Genomic DNA, 14215 nt, shown 5'->3' on the forward strand with positions numbered 1-14215 from the left:
GCCGCCTTGACTTCAAGACAGCCGACTTATTGAGTTTCACCGCCAAACGCCGAGCTTCGTGGCAGCCTCATCATGCCAACACGACCTAGCAACAGGGCGACTTGCGAGAAACCTCATCATCTTTCCCCTTGTTTTTCGTAAGCTGTGCCGTTGGTTGTGAAAGCCTGCAACAGAGTCAACAGTGCGTTCTTCCCTGTGCCCATAAACCTCATCTGAAGGGAGAGGGGGGCGGGCCGGGCGGGATGTGATGACTTGTCTTAAAACAATAATCTTAAAACCACGCTGCAAGGGTAAAAAAAAAACCTACTCTGCAAACTGTGTTCCATATGTGATTTTCTTGCAGAGTACACAAAACGTGCACATTTGGTTCTCATTTGTTATACACAGCTCTTTCATTTTCCCCCGAGGTTACACTGACGGCCAATATCACGTTTTACAAGCATTCTAAGAGGCAAGTGTTTATCTTTGGCTTTAGTAAACACGACATGATTTGAAATCCCTCTCTCCATTTTCTCCTTCATTGGAGCACAGATCTGACCGTTCTTTAAGAAGGGAGGGTGATCAGTATGGCCGAAGAGGAAGGTGCTTTCCCACATGCAAAGCTACTGGCCAAGGGGGCTATTGCATGCAGTTGGGAGTACTATCTCAAAGCTATACAGTGAGATTACCTTTGACTCCACATTTGGAACGGCCTCAAAGAGAGCTACTGGGGCTTGCAAAATTTGACTGAAATGAATGGAATGGAGATCTGAAATCACAATGTAGAGAGAATGGGCTGTGTGTGCCTTAAAAAGTGACTCTGTTGGGACTCAGGTTTGGAAAGTCTGTCTTCAGTAATCAATGGACAGAGTTCCTCTTTGATGTCCTCTTCTCCCTTTTGGGAAGATGCTGGGATCTGGTTTACTGGAGAGTCGAATAGATGCAAAAAGTGTTTGGGGATGGCTAAAACATGATGAAACGGAAAGAGCACACTATAAAGGCCTATGAGGAGGTAGCAAAGAAAGCATTGTTCCCTTCCACCATTGCATCAACAGAACCTGGTCCAGCCCGACTATTTAAAGTGGCACTCAATTTATGAGCTGCTAGGGCAGAGCCATCTGAATTTGATTATTAGGTGCAACAATTTCCCAAGATGCTTCACTGCTCAAAGTGTCATTCATCTGACCTGATCTGAAATCCAGATTAAAAGGAGGTCCAGTGCCACAAGTATCAGAAGTATTCCCTTAGGTATAAACCACCTTAAACAGAACTCTGGAGGGGCAGCAGGATATATATGTTTTAAATAAATAATGCAAATTTTAAATATATGCTGCAAATTTTGCGGGGAATATGCTCAACAATGGTGATCAGACATGAGCTGATCCCAAGGTCTGTTCAGATCAGCCCCAAGCAACTAAAAGACCTCCTGGTTTGTTTTTTTGTTTTCAAAACTGTGCACAAATGAAACTAATGCAGATCCAAACAGATCAGCAACCATTAACATACATAAGGAACTGCTTAGATGAACATCGAACAGTAGGATTTTATTTTGCTAAAAACACACACATTTTTATATGATTTGCAACTGGTTTAGCTGTCTACTGAAACACCTGCCTGCCAAGAGGAGGAGGAGCACAGCAAGGAAAGGGTGAAGTAGAATCACATTGGGCTGTGCAAATGCACAGGTATAAAAAGTCAGTTTGTGCTCTACAGTACTGCTAGGAAGGCATCGTTGAAGAAACCTGCCAGAGAGCCACAAATGGGGCAACAACTAGGACGTCAGAAACAGCTCCTTGTTTGTGAATGGGACGTGATCTTCAATCTGCCTTCAGCAATGGTTTCAGTACAGAAACAATCTTGGTAGCTCTGGTGGATGATCTCTGTCTTCAGTTAAGGAATATAAGGAAATTTCATCACTGATTTACCATCAGCTTTTGATAGTGAGAGGACCACTGGAACAATCCTAAGCACAGTTTCAGCCCTCTGATTCTGAGCGGCTTACAGTCTTCTCTACCTGCCCCCGCAACAGACACCCTGTGAGGGAGGTGAGGCAGAGAGAGCTCTCACAGAAGCTGCCCTTTCAAGAACAGCTGTGCTAGAGCTATGGCTGACCCAAGGCCATTCCAGCAGCTGCAAGTGGAGGAGTGGGGAATCAAACCTGGTTCTCCCAGATAAGAACCTGCACACTTAAACACTACACCAAACTGGTTCTGTGGATTCTGTCATCAAGGTTCCATTCCTTGAGTCTGTCCATAGCTCTGGGGTTGGCTAATGAAGGGAGCATTGACTCTTGAAAACTCATACTCCAAAAATCTTCTTGGTCTTGATGGTGCCCCTGGACTCGACTCTACTGCAGACATAGCTGCCCACTGAAACTATGATCCTATGAAGAGGGTGAGCATTGTGTGGGACCCAGATTTGCTGATGGAGGATGAGACAGTTGGTTCAATTGCTTGAAGTGCCTTTTTGACCATTTCATCTAGTTCACAAGAAGCTGCCCTACCAGCCCTCAGGTGACTGAGCAATGCTGATCCATGCCACTGTAAGCTCTAGACTAGACTACTCTGTGACACACTTTGTGTTCAAGACAATCTAAAAACTTCAGTTGGTGCATAATGCCCATCTTTCATCATGTGTTTTTCAACTTCTCCATTGCCTACTTTGTAATTTCTGGGTTCTATTCAGGGAGCTGGTCCTTACTCTAAACCAGGGGTGTCAAACTCATTTGTTATGAGTGCCGGATCTGACCTAAATGAGACCTTGTCGGGCCAGGCCACGTGTGTACCTTTTTAAGATTAGGTATCAGAGATATAAACATTTTAAAGAACACAGACAAACACAACTAAAGATTTTTTTAAAAACCCTTAAAACTTGCTTAAAACATTAGCACTTTTTGGTCTTAAAGGTGCTTTATTTGTATTTCTCCTACGGGATCCAGGGAACTGGGCAAAGGAAGCTCTGGATCTTTCCCTCCCTTCCCAAGAGGGGAAGGAGCCTCAGCCAATGGAGAAAATTGAGGCTTTGTTCTGTAGCTCTTGTGCAATTGAGCAAGTCTTGCAAAGCAAGCTGAGATGCAGAAGAAAGCAAGAGAGAGGGAGAAGGAAGCAGACAAGAGCCAGTTGCTCGGAGGCCTGAGAGGAGCCCTCCGGGGGCCTGATTCGGCCCTTGGGCTGTATGTTTGACACCCCTGCTCTAAACAATTTATGCCCTGAGCTGCATATCTGAAGAACCATCTCTCCCAATGCAACATTTATAGTCATCTGGGTGGGGGGGGATACTTTCTCCTCACAGAGTGGCTCAAGCTGACACTGCATCAGCATTTTCAGTCATTGGCCCAGCTCTGTAAAATGGCTTTGCAGAGGAAAAGTGGAGATCATCTTCTTTATTCAGTTTTAGGTAGGGTGTGGAGGATGGAGATTTCCGTAGAGTTTCTTCTGAAGGCAAGCATAGCTTGAGCTCCTTCTGCCCAGGTGAATCTTCTGAATATCCTTGATTGCACTATTTGAATTTGCTTATATGTGACAGTATCTGGATCCTGCCTTTCCTATATAGCTCAGGGCAGCGTATAAACATTACCAAAAAGCTAATGACTTTCCTATTACTTTTTCTTCTGTCCTCAAGACCTTCTGTCTGCTCTGCCTCTTCAGAGCAACTTAGCCAATGGGAGTAGAGTGCTAGCAGGAGCCCAGACAATGGCAACTAGAAACCCTTCCACTTGTCTTGATCTTTTGTGACTGTTAGGCTGTTCAGCTAATATTTCCCAGAACTTTCACAACTAAATAACAACAATGAACGTTTTTATCAGCTATGCTGTTAATTACTAAGAGATAGTGAGAAAAGTTTATGTTTATGTTGCCTGAAGGTCAAGGTAGTCCCCTGTGCAAGCACCAGTCACTTTTTCCCCAGCAAGCTGGGTGCTCATTTTACTGACCTTGGAAGGATGGAAGGCTGAATCAACCTTGAGCCAGCTACCTGAACCCAGCTTCTGCCGGGATCAAACTCAGGTCGTGAGCAGAGCTTGGACTGCAATACTGCAGCTTTATCACTCTGTGCCACAGGGCTCTTATATGTTACCTTCAAGCTAAGTTTTTGTCAACCTGGAAATGTCTTCTTGTGTTTAATTGTTACACTGTTTGAATGGTTTGTATTTTTCTATTAATGCTTGTTACTTTATGTCTGTTGTCTTTATTTTCTGTTTTTTCTTATATATTTATAAAAACCTAAAAGTTGAAATACACTTGTATTGGTCTGAAGAAGGAAATATTGGTCATTTCAGTTTAGTATAATAAAAAAGCACTGTAGTGGTACCCTAAAGACAGGCCAAATTTATTCCAACATAATCTTTTGTAAATCAGAACTAAAAAAAAAAAGGGAGGGGTTACTAAGAGAAGCCAGTTTAACAGTATCCAACCAAAAGAGCAAGCAATGCGCTGAAAGTGAATAAGGACCACTCCCGGCTGTTGACAAATAGGCAAACTAGGCTTAACATTAAAATAAATCTAGTGGAGGGTAAAAATGATATACAGGTTCAATTACAAAAAGGATACTGTTATAGCTCAACATTTTCCATAAATATGTGATGGGGAACAATCACACTGAGATTTTTCACTAGTACTCTCAATGCAACTTCTGTCACTAATACCATTGCACAGTTTTACAAACTGTGGTTCAGAAATACCAAATAAAACAGCAGTTCTACTTTTAGAAGCAGAGAAGGGAACATGGGAGGATAAAGGAAACAAAACCACAGGAGCCAGACAAAGGAAACCAAACTCTGTTCCTAAGGACAGAGTGCTTGCTTAAGAATAACTCAACATGTGTAGTTACTGGAAGGACCAGATAATTAAACTACTGAACCAAACTAAAGCAAGATATGCTATGCCACAGAGGGCTTTTCTGCATGGGTTTTTTCATTGGTTCCGGCCCCATGCTGTTTTGGTTTATCCTCAATTTCCACATGCCATTTGTGCATTTTGCTTTCACTTTTTTGGTCTTTCTTTTTTGCTGCTACTGTTTTTGTTTCGGGGTGGGGAGCTTTCCATTTCTTTGGATACAACTTTTACCCCAGTCTTTTTTCTGGAAACCAGTTTTGAATCAGCATTTTCCTCATGTGTAATGTTTCTGTCAGTTTTCTTTCAACCTCCCCCAACACCTCTTACCCACTTTTTCAATGACTGGGCTATCATCATCAAACCACTCCCTTACCCCCCTGCCACACACACATACCCTGAAGATGAGTAGTTTCATTTATTAAGGTCCCAGGGGTGTCTCTGGAGGTACCCTGGCAGCAGAGATGGGGCATGGTGATGGCGGAGTCCTCCTTCTCTGTGGGGACTGGGGTCAGTCCATGGCTTCTGTGACTGCATCTCTGGCCCACTTCAGTGACCTCAGAGAATGGCCCCATGACAGCATCCCCACCCTGCAAGACACCTACGGGACATGGGAGAATCAGTCAGGACACTGTGGGGGTGGCAGGTGGTATCAGGGCCCATGGCAATCACCAAACAGCACCTCAACAATGTGGCCACCCACCACCACAAGGGGGATTACTGCCCACATAACAGCCTCTGAGTGGGACCAAAACAATTATTCCAGAGCTTCAGAGCAGATATCTCCATCTGGAACCATGTTCCAGGACAGACACTTATTTTGCTGCCATATGCCAGAAGACATGGTGCCAGCTGGTGGCAGATCTGCTCCTAGCAGTGACTAAGGCAACGCTTGCCTGTTCTACCACCAACCCATACAGCAGTAACTTCTTGGCCTCAGTCCAGTTAGGCTGGTGGTGGCCTTTCCTGCCACTAGATGTTGCAGCGGCCATGCCACCCACATGAAGGAGAATGAAGAGGTGGGAAGACCCATGTGGGAAGACACTGATCCCCTATTCCTCCCCTGCCCCCCAATGCTCTCACCATGGCCATCACCAGGCAGGAAGGTGCACCAAGCCACAGAGAGAGGGGTTATGTAGGGGGAGGCGAGCAGCAAGAACATGGAAGAATATGGCCCTGGCTGCCCTTCACCATCATCGGTGCTGGCCTTTCTTTCTGCAGGGCCCATCCAGCTGCAGGGAGGATGTTCTTTTGTTTATTTATTTATTACACCTATATCCCACCCTACCCTGTGAACAGGCTCAAGTGGCCCTTCTGCCTTTGCCACCCATGTTAGAGGTCTGCCACATCCATTTGCAACCAGCACTCCACATCTGAGTGGCACAGTGCCAGCAGAGGAGGCACCGTGCCCACCAGTACCAAGCTCACATTAGCACCCTTTGTCTTTTGGACAGCACTTGCCTCAGTTGGTTTCACCTAGACAGAGCCACCATACAGGCTCTGTGCAAGGAACTGGGTCCTGCTCGCCAGAGCTTAGTTCCCATGGCCCATACCATCCCTGTCTTGCAGAAGGTCGAGCTCTCCCTGAGGTTTCTGGCCACTGGATCCTTCCAGGGAGCAGGGCTTTTTTTAAAAAAGCAAGAACTCACAGGAACGCAGCTCCAGCTGGCTTGGGGCAGGGGTGTGGCCTAATATGCAAATGTGTTCCTGTTGGGCTTTTCCTACAAAATGCCCTGTGCAAAACCATGGTGGCATCAGGGGTGTGTGGTCCAATATGCAAATGAGTTCCTACTGGGCTTTTTTTACAAAAAAAGGCCTGCCAGGGGATCATGGCAGAGGTCCTCGAGGAATCCTAGTCCTTGACTAGCCTCTCCTCTCACAGCTTTCTGGATGGCATGTTCGTCAGCCTTCAACAGCAGCATTTCCACTTCCCCCATGAGGAGGGGGAGCTGACACCCATCAGAGCAGGGTTCACTGCACATGACAGTGTCCCCAATGTCATGTGGGCTGTGGAATGCACACATAGTCCTCATTGCCCCCCTCCGGAGGAGCCACAGGTCTATCATAATCATCAGCAGTTCTACAGTCTGAATGAACAGGACTCCTGTGCCCACCAGGGTATCTTCACAGACCTCATGGCCAGGTTTCCAGGTAGTGTCCATGATGGCCAGATCTTCACAGCATCTGATCTTAACTGCCTGTTGGCCACCTGGCCACAGTGCAAAGGATGGCTCCTGGGTCACTTTGGTGTGAAGCTCTCTGATAGCTCCTGTGCCATTTCCTGCAGGTGACTGAGGGTACCCCCTGCTCCCATATTTGCTGACATCAGGGCTTTTTTCTGGGAGTGGCCAAGCTGTTTGCTGTGTGCACCCTGCTCCATGACATCGCCATGCAGCAATGCACCCTGCTTCTCTTTGGAGGGGCCACTGTGGAGGTTCCCTGAGCTGGTGTATCACTAGAGGCTTCTGGGAGGCAAGACCTAAGGGGCCACATCAAGTAGGAGCAGGTAAGAGAGCACATCCATGTTCAGGTGCCTGTGCTGGCATCTGGGGGGCCTCTCCAGACAAAGAGTGATTGACCCACTGGTGACCCATCACTGGTGCCAATGGTCTGTGGGCACCACCAGCCTCTCATGGCCTCCTCCCTCCCAGGACTGCCCCTTCCCAGCACATGCCTCTGATTGGTAGCCTTCAGAACTGCCAGAGTGGGCTGCTTCCCATGAGAGGGATAACATGGTACACACCCTAGCTGCAGGTGGCCAGGTACACAACTAAACTGGAACCGGAGTGGTATCCCCATGGCCCATCTGTCGCAACCTTTGGGCTGTACACCTACCTGACTGGTGTACAGGGTCCATGTGCATCTGGGGTGGGTCACTGCTCACCCCCATGGCTGCCAGGTTTGGGAATGAGAGACATTGTGCCCTGCGTGGCTCATTGCCACTGTTGTTGGCCAAAACGGGGGATGAGTGCTGGGGAAAGAATAGAATCATAGAATCAAAGTTGGAAGGGACCCCCAGGGTAATCTAAACCAACCCCCTGCACAATGTAGGAACTTCACAAATACCTCCCCCTAAGTACTTGCTTTTCTGTTCATACATGGCTGCTCTTCAGGATCCCAGTGGACAATCTGTCATGTTCTCAGGGTGCAGGCAGGCAGGAGTCCAAAGCCAGTCCAAGGTCAACGTTCAGGAAGTCAAACAGGAGCCAAGTCACCAATGCAGAATCACAAACCGGAATCAGAAGTCAATGTCCAAAAGCCAATAGGTCAGGGTGCCAAAAAAATCAAGCAGGTCAAGATCAGGAAGGCGCATGGATGCAAGCCAGAGGATAGACTTGTTGCTTCTTCAAGGTTACCAGGTCCTGGGCGGGAGCTATATGGGAGTCTCAATCAGCCTGCTCCCTGTGTGGCAGTGACTCTGCTAGAACTCAGGGCTAAGCGATCTGAAGCATCAGCTTGCCTCATGTCTTTGCTCTGAAAGTTCTTTCCGGAGCCTGCTTCGAACTCTTGAGATGGGAGGAAGAGAGCTTGGAGGAGATTGATCGTCAACAGCTGACACTGGTGCCTGGAGAGTGATTGATGGACCAGCTGCTGTTTGTTCAGCTGAGGAACTGACTGGCAACTCTTCCAGGTATGTCAACCCTTCCAGCTCCTCCTTGTCAGGGCTCATGACACAAGCAGTGGGGAGCTGAAAATCTGGGAGAGGTCAGCTACAGCTACAGACTTTGCTCTCCCTGTGGTACATTCTCCCCACGTGCTCCCCCAGCAGTGCTAAGTGCCTTGTCAGTATTTTGCCTACCACCGAGTTGGTGTACATTTGCTCCAAGTCCGCACAGCGGGGAGCTGTCAGACAGCATTCCATGCAGCACACCTTTCCTCTGGAGTTGTGGTGCAATCTCCTGGGACCATTTGTAGGGCATGGAAGCCATGGGCGCTGAGGAGGGGCAGAGTCCATCCTGGGGAGGTGTGCTGATGAGGTGTGCATTTGGTCAGTATCCTGTGCTACTTGGGCTCCCATGGACGTGACTACAGCTGTGGGAGGAGTGAATTAGGCATTACTGTGGCCTCCAATTAACATATGAAGCTGCCTTATACTGAATCAGACCCTCAGTTCATCAAAGTCAGTATTGTTTGTTTATTTATTTATTTATTTACATTAGACTTTTATCCCACCCTCTCCACAAGCGGACTCAGGGCGGCTTACAACAGTCGTTTACACAATTTAAAACAATAAGTCAATAAAATCTATTAAACATTAATACAGTTAAAATTTAAAAACTATTCCACGGTGCTGTACCATTACTATGTTGGCGGTTCTGCTTTTCAGACAGTTGGTCACCGGGAACTCTAGCTGATGTCAGGTGGCAGCTCTCTCTCAGTTTAAGCATCAAAGGCCTATTGAAACAATTCGGTCTTACAGGCCCTGTGGAATGTAGGAAGGTCCCGCAGGGCCCTTATGGCCTCCGGGAGAGCATTCCATAACTCTGGTGCTGCCACCAAGAAGGCCCTGGCTCATGTCAAACTCAACCTGGCCTCCTTTGGTCTAGGGGTGGACAGCAGATTTTTTGTTCCTGAACGCAGTGCTCTCTGGGGGATATATGGGGAAAGGCGGTCCCGCAGATAAACAGGTCCCTGACCATAAAAGGCTTTAAAGGTCAATACCAACACCTTGAAACGGATTCGGAACACAATAGGTAGCCAGTGCAGCTCTTTCAGCACTGGCTGAATGTGCTCCCATCAAGGGAGCCTCATTAACAGCCGTGCTGCAGCGTTCTGCACTAACTGTAGTTTCCGAGTCAGCGTCAAGGGTAGCCTCATGTAGAGAGCATTACAGTGATCTATTCTTGAGGTGACCGTAGCATGGATTACCATTGCTAAGTCATTGTGCTCCAGAAAAGGAGCCAGCTGCCGCACCCGCCAAAGATGAAAAAAGGCAGATCTAATAGTGGCTGCTACCTGGGCCTCCATCGTAAGGGAGGACTCAAGGAGCACGCCCAAGCTCTTCACCTTAGGGGCCGGTATCAATGGCACCCCGTCTAGAGCTGGCAGCTACTCAGTCTGGCAGTGGCTGTCTGGGGTCTCAAGCTGAGGTTTTTCATGCCTACTTGCCTGGACCCTTTTTAGTTGGAAATGCCAGGGTTTGAACCTGGGACCTCCTGCTTACCAAGCAGATGCTCTACCACTGAGCCACCATCCCTCCCCATGGGCTGTTCTGGGGGGCGTTCCCAAGCTGAAAATGCTTTGGAAGCTGCCTGACTGGTGCCACACCCCTTAGAAATGTGGGTACATTTACACTTGCACAGGGGGTTGCACCGTCATTCTTCCTACTGGCATATGGCTGTGGTGCAGCTGCACTACTGGAAGTGTGTGGCACAGTGCTGTTCATGTCCTATGCCAGCATAAATGCCTCTTATGCCAGTGTGGAGTTAGTCAACTCCCAGAGCCAAGTGTTTCCCCCTTAAAATTTTTGCTGTTATACCATCATTACAACAATAAATCGATATATCGATATTCTAGTGCCTTTAAAAAATGTAGCCATTATATCAAGATATCAATATAAGCATGCACAAAATATTAAAAGGGGAGGTGGTGGGACACCACTCATGATGACCAAACCCTCCCTTGAAAATCCTCATTATTTAAGGCATGCACAGAAGAAAATTCATTCCGCAAGAGGGAGGGCAAACCTGTGAAAGAACTGTGCCCAAACTGATTCCAGTGCTTGTGGATTGACTGCCAAGACAATCAGGAGAAAGTTGAGTGTGTGGGAAAGCCCAGACAATATCTTTGGAAATACAATGAATTTCAATCCAGTTATGCAGGGCTTTTTTGGTAGAAAAAGCCCAGCATGGAATCATTTGCATATTAGGCCACACCCCTGATATCGCCATTGTTTCACACAGGGCTTTTTTGTAGAAAAATCCCAGCAGTAACTTGTTTGCATATTAGGCCACACCCCCTGACACCAAGTCAGCCAGAATTGCGTTCCTGTGCATTACTGTTCAAAAAAAGTCCTGCAGTTATGAAAATTGCCTTGCTTTTTTCACTTTGACTGTAGTTCCAGATTTGTACACTGAAGCCTAAAAACTTCTCTTAGGAACCCCATTCATGAAATACCTAGGCTTCTCAATACAATAAACTAGCTGGGAGGAAATATAGAATTTGATTGCTATAAAATATGATAAGACATTACATATGAAGGTGGGAATAGAAATACAGTGTTTAGTCACTTACAACCATGGTAGGAGCAGTGTTCCTTCTAAGCTGAGTTAGTGTGAACTAGCTCACAATTTTTTAGCCCCTGGCTCACACATGTTTGTCTTAGCTCAGGAAAAATGGTCCCAGAGCAAACTAATTTATGCAGTAGCTCACAACTATAATGCCAGTAGCTCACAAAGTAGATTTTTTGTTCACAAGACTCCACAGCTTTGAGGGAACATTGGCTAGCCGAAGAGAGAAGAGGTATGTGAGATCTTATGGTGTTAATATTGTGCAGCAGGATAAGAGGAGGCTGAGCTCAACTGTAGCATAGGGGAGGCAAAGCCAACCACAACATGGCTGCTGCAGGAGGCAGAGCCACACAGAGAGAGAAAGCCCAAGTGCAGAGGATAACAGAGGTAATAAAAATACAGTGTGGAAAAGGGATAAAGAGAATACGACAAACACTGTAATGGCAGCTACCGCTGAAGCAATGCTGCTTTAATCGTCATAGCTGAACAGATTTTCAGTGGCTTTTTAGAACTGTGCTGGGCAAGAGCCCCATCTGGTCCCATCCACTTTCTGAAAACACTTAATGAGGTGGCCCCAAGAAAGGTGTTGCTGGGCACCACAGGGCTCAGAGGCCCCATGGTGATTTCTGTGGAGTTAGGAGAGTTGAACTCTGCACAGGATGGCACTGTTAGAAGCTGCATCAAGGCTTCAAGCGCAGCTACCTGCTTCATCTAAGTTTATAAGAATGGCACTAAGAAATTCAGACACAGAGCCCTGTGGGAGTAAATTAACTGTCAAGATGAAAGACTCCAGGCTTATTAGTGTTAGGGCAGAGGAGGACACAGCTATGAGTCAAAGAAGAGGTTTCCAATGATGAAGTGGTGATTATAGTTTGCAGTTGGTTGAATTGGCCTGCCTTGCCTTGACAGAGCATCCTGATTTTCCCTTGTTGTTCAGGGTTGGTTGCATGAACAGCTTCCCACGCTCCCAGTTCAGCACACGAATGCCTTACCGGAAGAACTGCCATAAAAATCAGGTCCTGTCTGCCGGATGAGAACTTCTAGCTGAAATTGCCTATTCAGTTGTTGCAGGCAGCCGGCATATATTGCCCTGGAGATTACCCTTATTTACAGCCCCATGGAGTGGAGGAGGACTCGGAAAAGAAAGCAGATAATCCTTGGTGTAAACTGTGAAAGGCTGGACGTATTTTTAAAAATTCACCCCGTGAGGTCCATTGAGGAGAAAAGATATTGCACAAGTAGTTCTCCCAAGAGACCTTTATTCTGAAACAATCTCTTTTTCCTGCTATCACCATGAGGATGATGATGTTTACATCCCTAGGACATTGCTCACTGCAGCTATGGGTTCTCAGAATCATGCCAAGAAATTAGGTTCACATGGATTGTATTTGTTCAGTACAGTCAAACACAGTGGAAATTCCCAAACCAGAATTTTTCCAAGTTGAGGGAGGGGAGAGAAGGGAACTCTAGAGTGAGTTCATCAGGATGGAGTGCAAACAATATCCCGTGCCTTGGTAAATAGGCCATTTGGAGTTTTCCCAGAATTGAGATCACAAAGGCACTAACAGGTTGGCCAAAAAGAAGCAATGGATAATATTGGCGGGAGGGTCTTCTACATCAAAAGGCACAATGCAAATTGTTTAATTAGCACAAATAAATCAACGACTGATTTCAGCATGGAAGAAAGCAGGGCTTTTTTTTTTTTTTTAGCAGGAATGCAGTTCTGACTGGCTTGGTGTCAGAGGGTGTGGCCTAATATGCAAATGAGTTCCTGCTGGGCTTTTTCTACAAAAAAAGCCGTGGGAGAAAGTAGTTCCAGGGGGCAGAGACTACATGATCAATGTTTGAAGGAGCTCAAAGGATTAAAAGGGCAGAAGTGGTGGAGAAGCTGGATAGCTAGACAAAAAGAGGCACACAGAAGGATGGAGGAGATAGAGAGGTACAGCCAGACCTACTCTTGTGTGTCTGTGTAGGCATCACTGTGTGCTGCTTGCATGCTGTTTAGGAAACCAAGGAATGAGGCTGCTGAAGACAGAGGTCCTCCTACAGCATACAGCCACTGATTGGAGAGACAGTGCCAGGTAATTTGTTTCTAGGTAACAGAATATGGCTGTGATCCTACCTCATCTCAAGGCAGCTGACAAACAACAGAAAAATTTCAAGGACACAAAGCCAGTAATAGCCTATTGAGAAGATACAAACAATATATGGGTTAAAACCAGAGCCAGTTCTGCCAACGCCATCTCTGGTAAATACCCGCTGATATAAAACCAGCATCTCATTATGTATTAGGCTGAACAGCGGACCCAGAGATTCTCAGGTTGTCACAAACCTCATAAGAAGGAGGATTCAGGTCCAATCAGGCCCATAGCCTGTGGGGGCACTGCCCCAGATTTCCAGGTGCCCCCCAACTTCCAGGGGGCTCTCTGTGGTGCAGCCTGCTTTTTTCTTTCTTTTTGCCATGGCTGACCCAGTGAAGCAGCAGCAGTAGCACCAGTGCTGGATTAAACCCTGTAAAGGCCCCTAGGCAGTCAAAATCTTGGGGGCCCCCTCACCACCACCCATGGCACCTGCTGCAACCTGTAGGCACCTTCTCAAAAACCCCTTTGACAAATCTGCGGGGGAGAAGCAGAGGGAGGCGAACTTGGCGACAACGCCAGCAGCAGCTGCAGCAGGCAAGTCAGGCAAAGAGTGGCTCATTTGCTGGCTGCACGTGCAGGCTGGGGGGTTCCAAGCATGGCAAAAATGTGGGGGGGAGGAGCCAACCCCAGGGCCCCTAAAGGCATGGGGGCTCACAGTAGGCTTGCCAATCCCCAGGTCCCAGTGGGGGTTCGCCCGCTTTCCCAGGCTCTTTCCCACTCCCAGTCAGCTGGCTGGCAGAGGGAAGCCCCGCCCCCACAGCCACCATGTGCCTTTCCACCTCCGGAGGCTTCAGACTCCACTGGAAAGGCTTTCTCTTGGGATGGTGCATCTGCATCTTTAAGGTTGAAGGGGGGCGCAGGAGCAGGCAGAATAACATGGCTGTGAAAGCAGCCCAGACCCTCCATTGGTTGCACAGTCTTTGCAGAGGTTGTTTGCAGCCCAGAGCCTTCGTTGGTCGCATAATCTTTTCAGAGATAGATCAAGGTAGGCAGCCGTGTCGGTCTGAAGCAGTTGAACAAAGCAGGAGTCAAGTTG

This window comes from Heteronotia binoei, chromosome 3 (assembly GCF_032191835.1).
Source record: "Heteronotia binoei isolate CCM8104 ecotype False Entrance Well chromosome 3, APGP_CSIRO_Hbin_v1, whole genome shotgun sequence".
Classification (NCBI taxonomy): domain Eukaryota; kingdom Metazoa; phylum Chordata; class Lepidosauria; order Squamata; family Gekkonidae; genus Heteronotia; species Heteronotia binoei.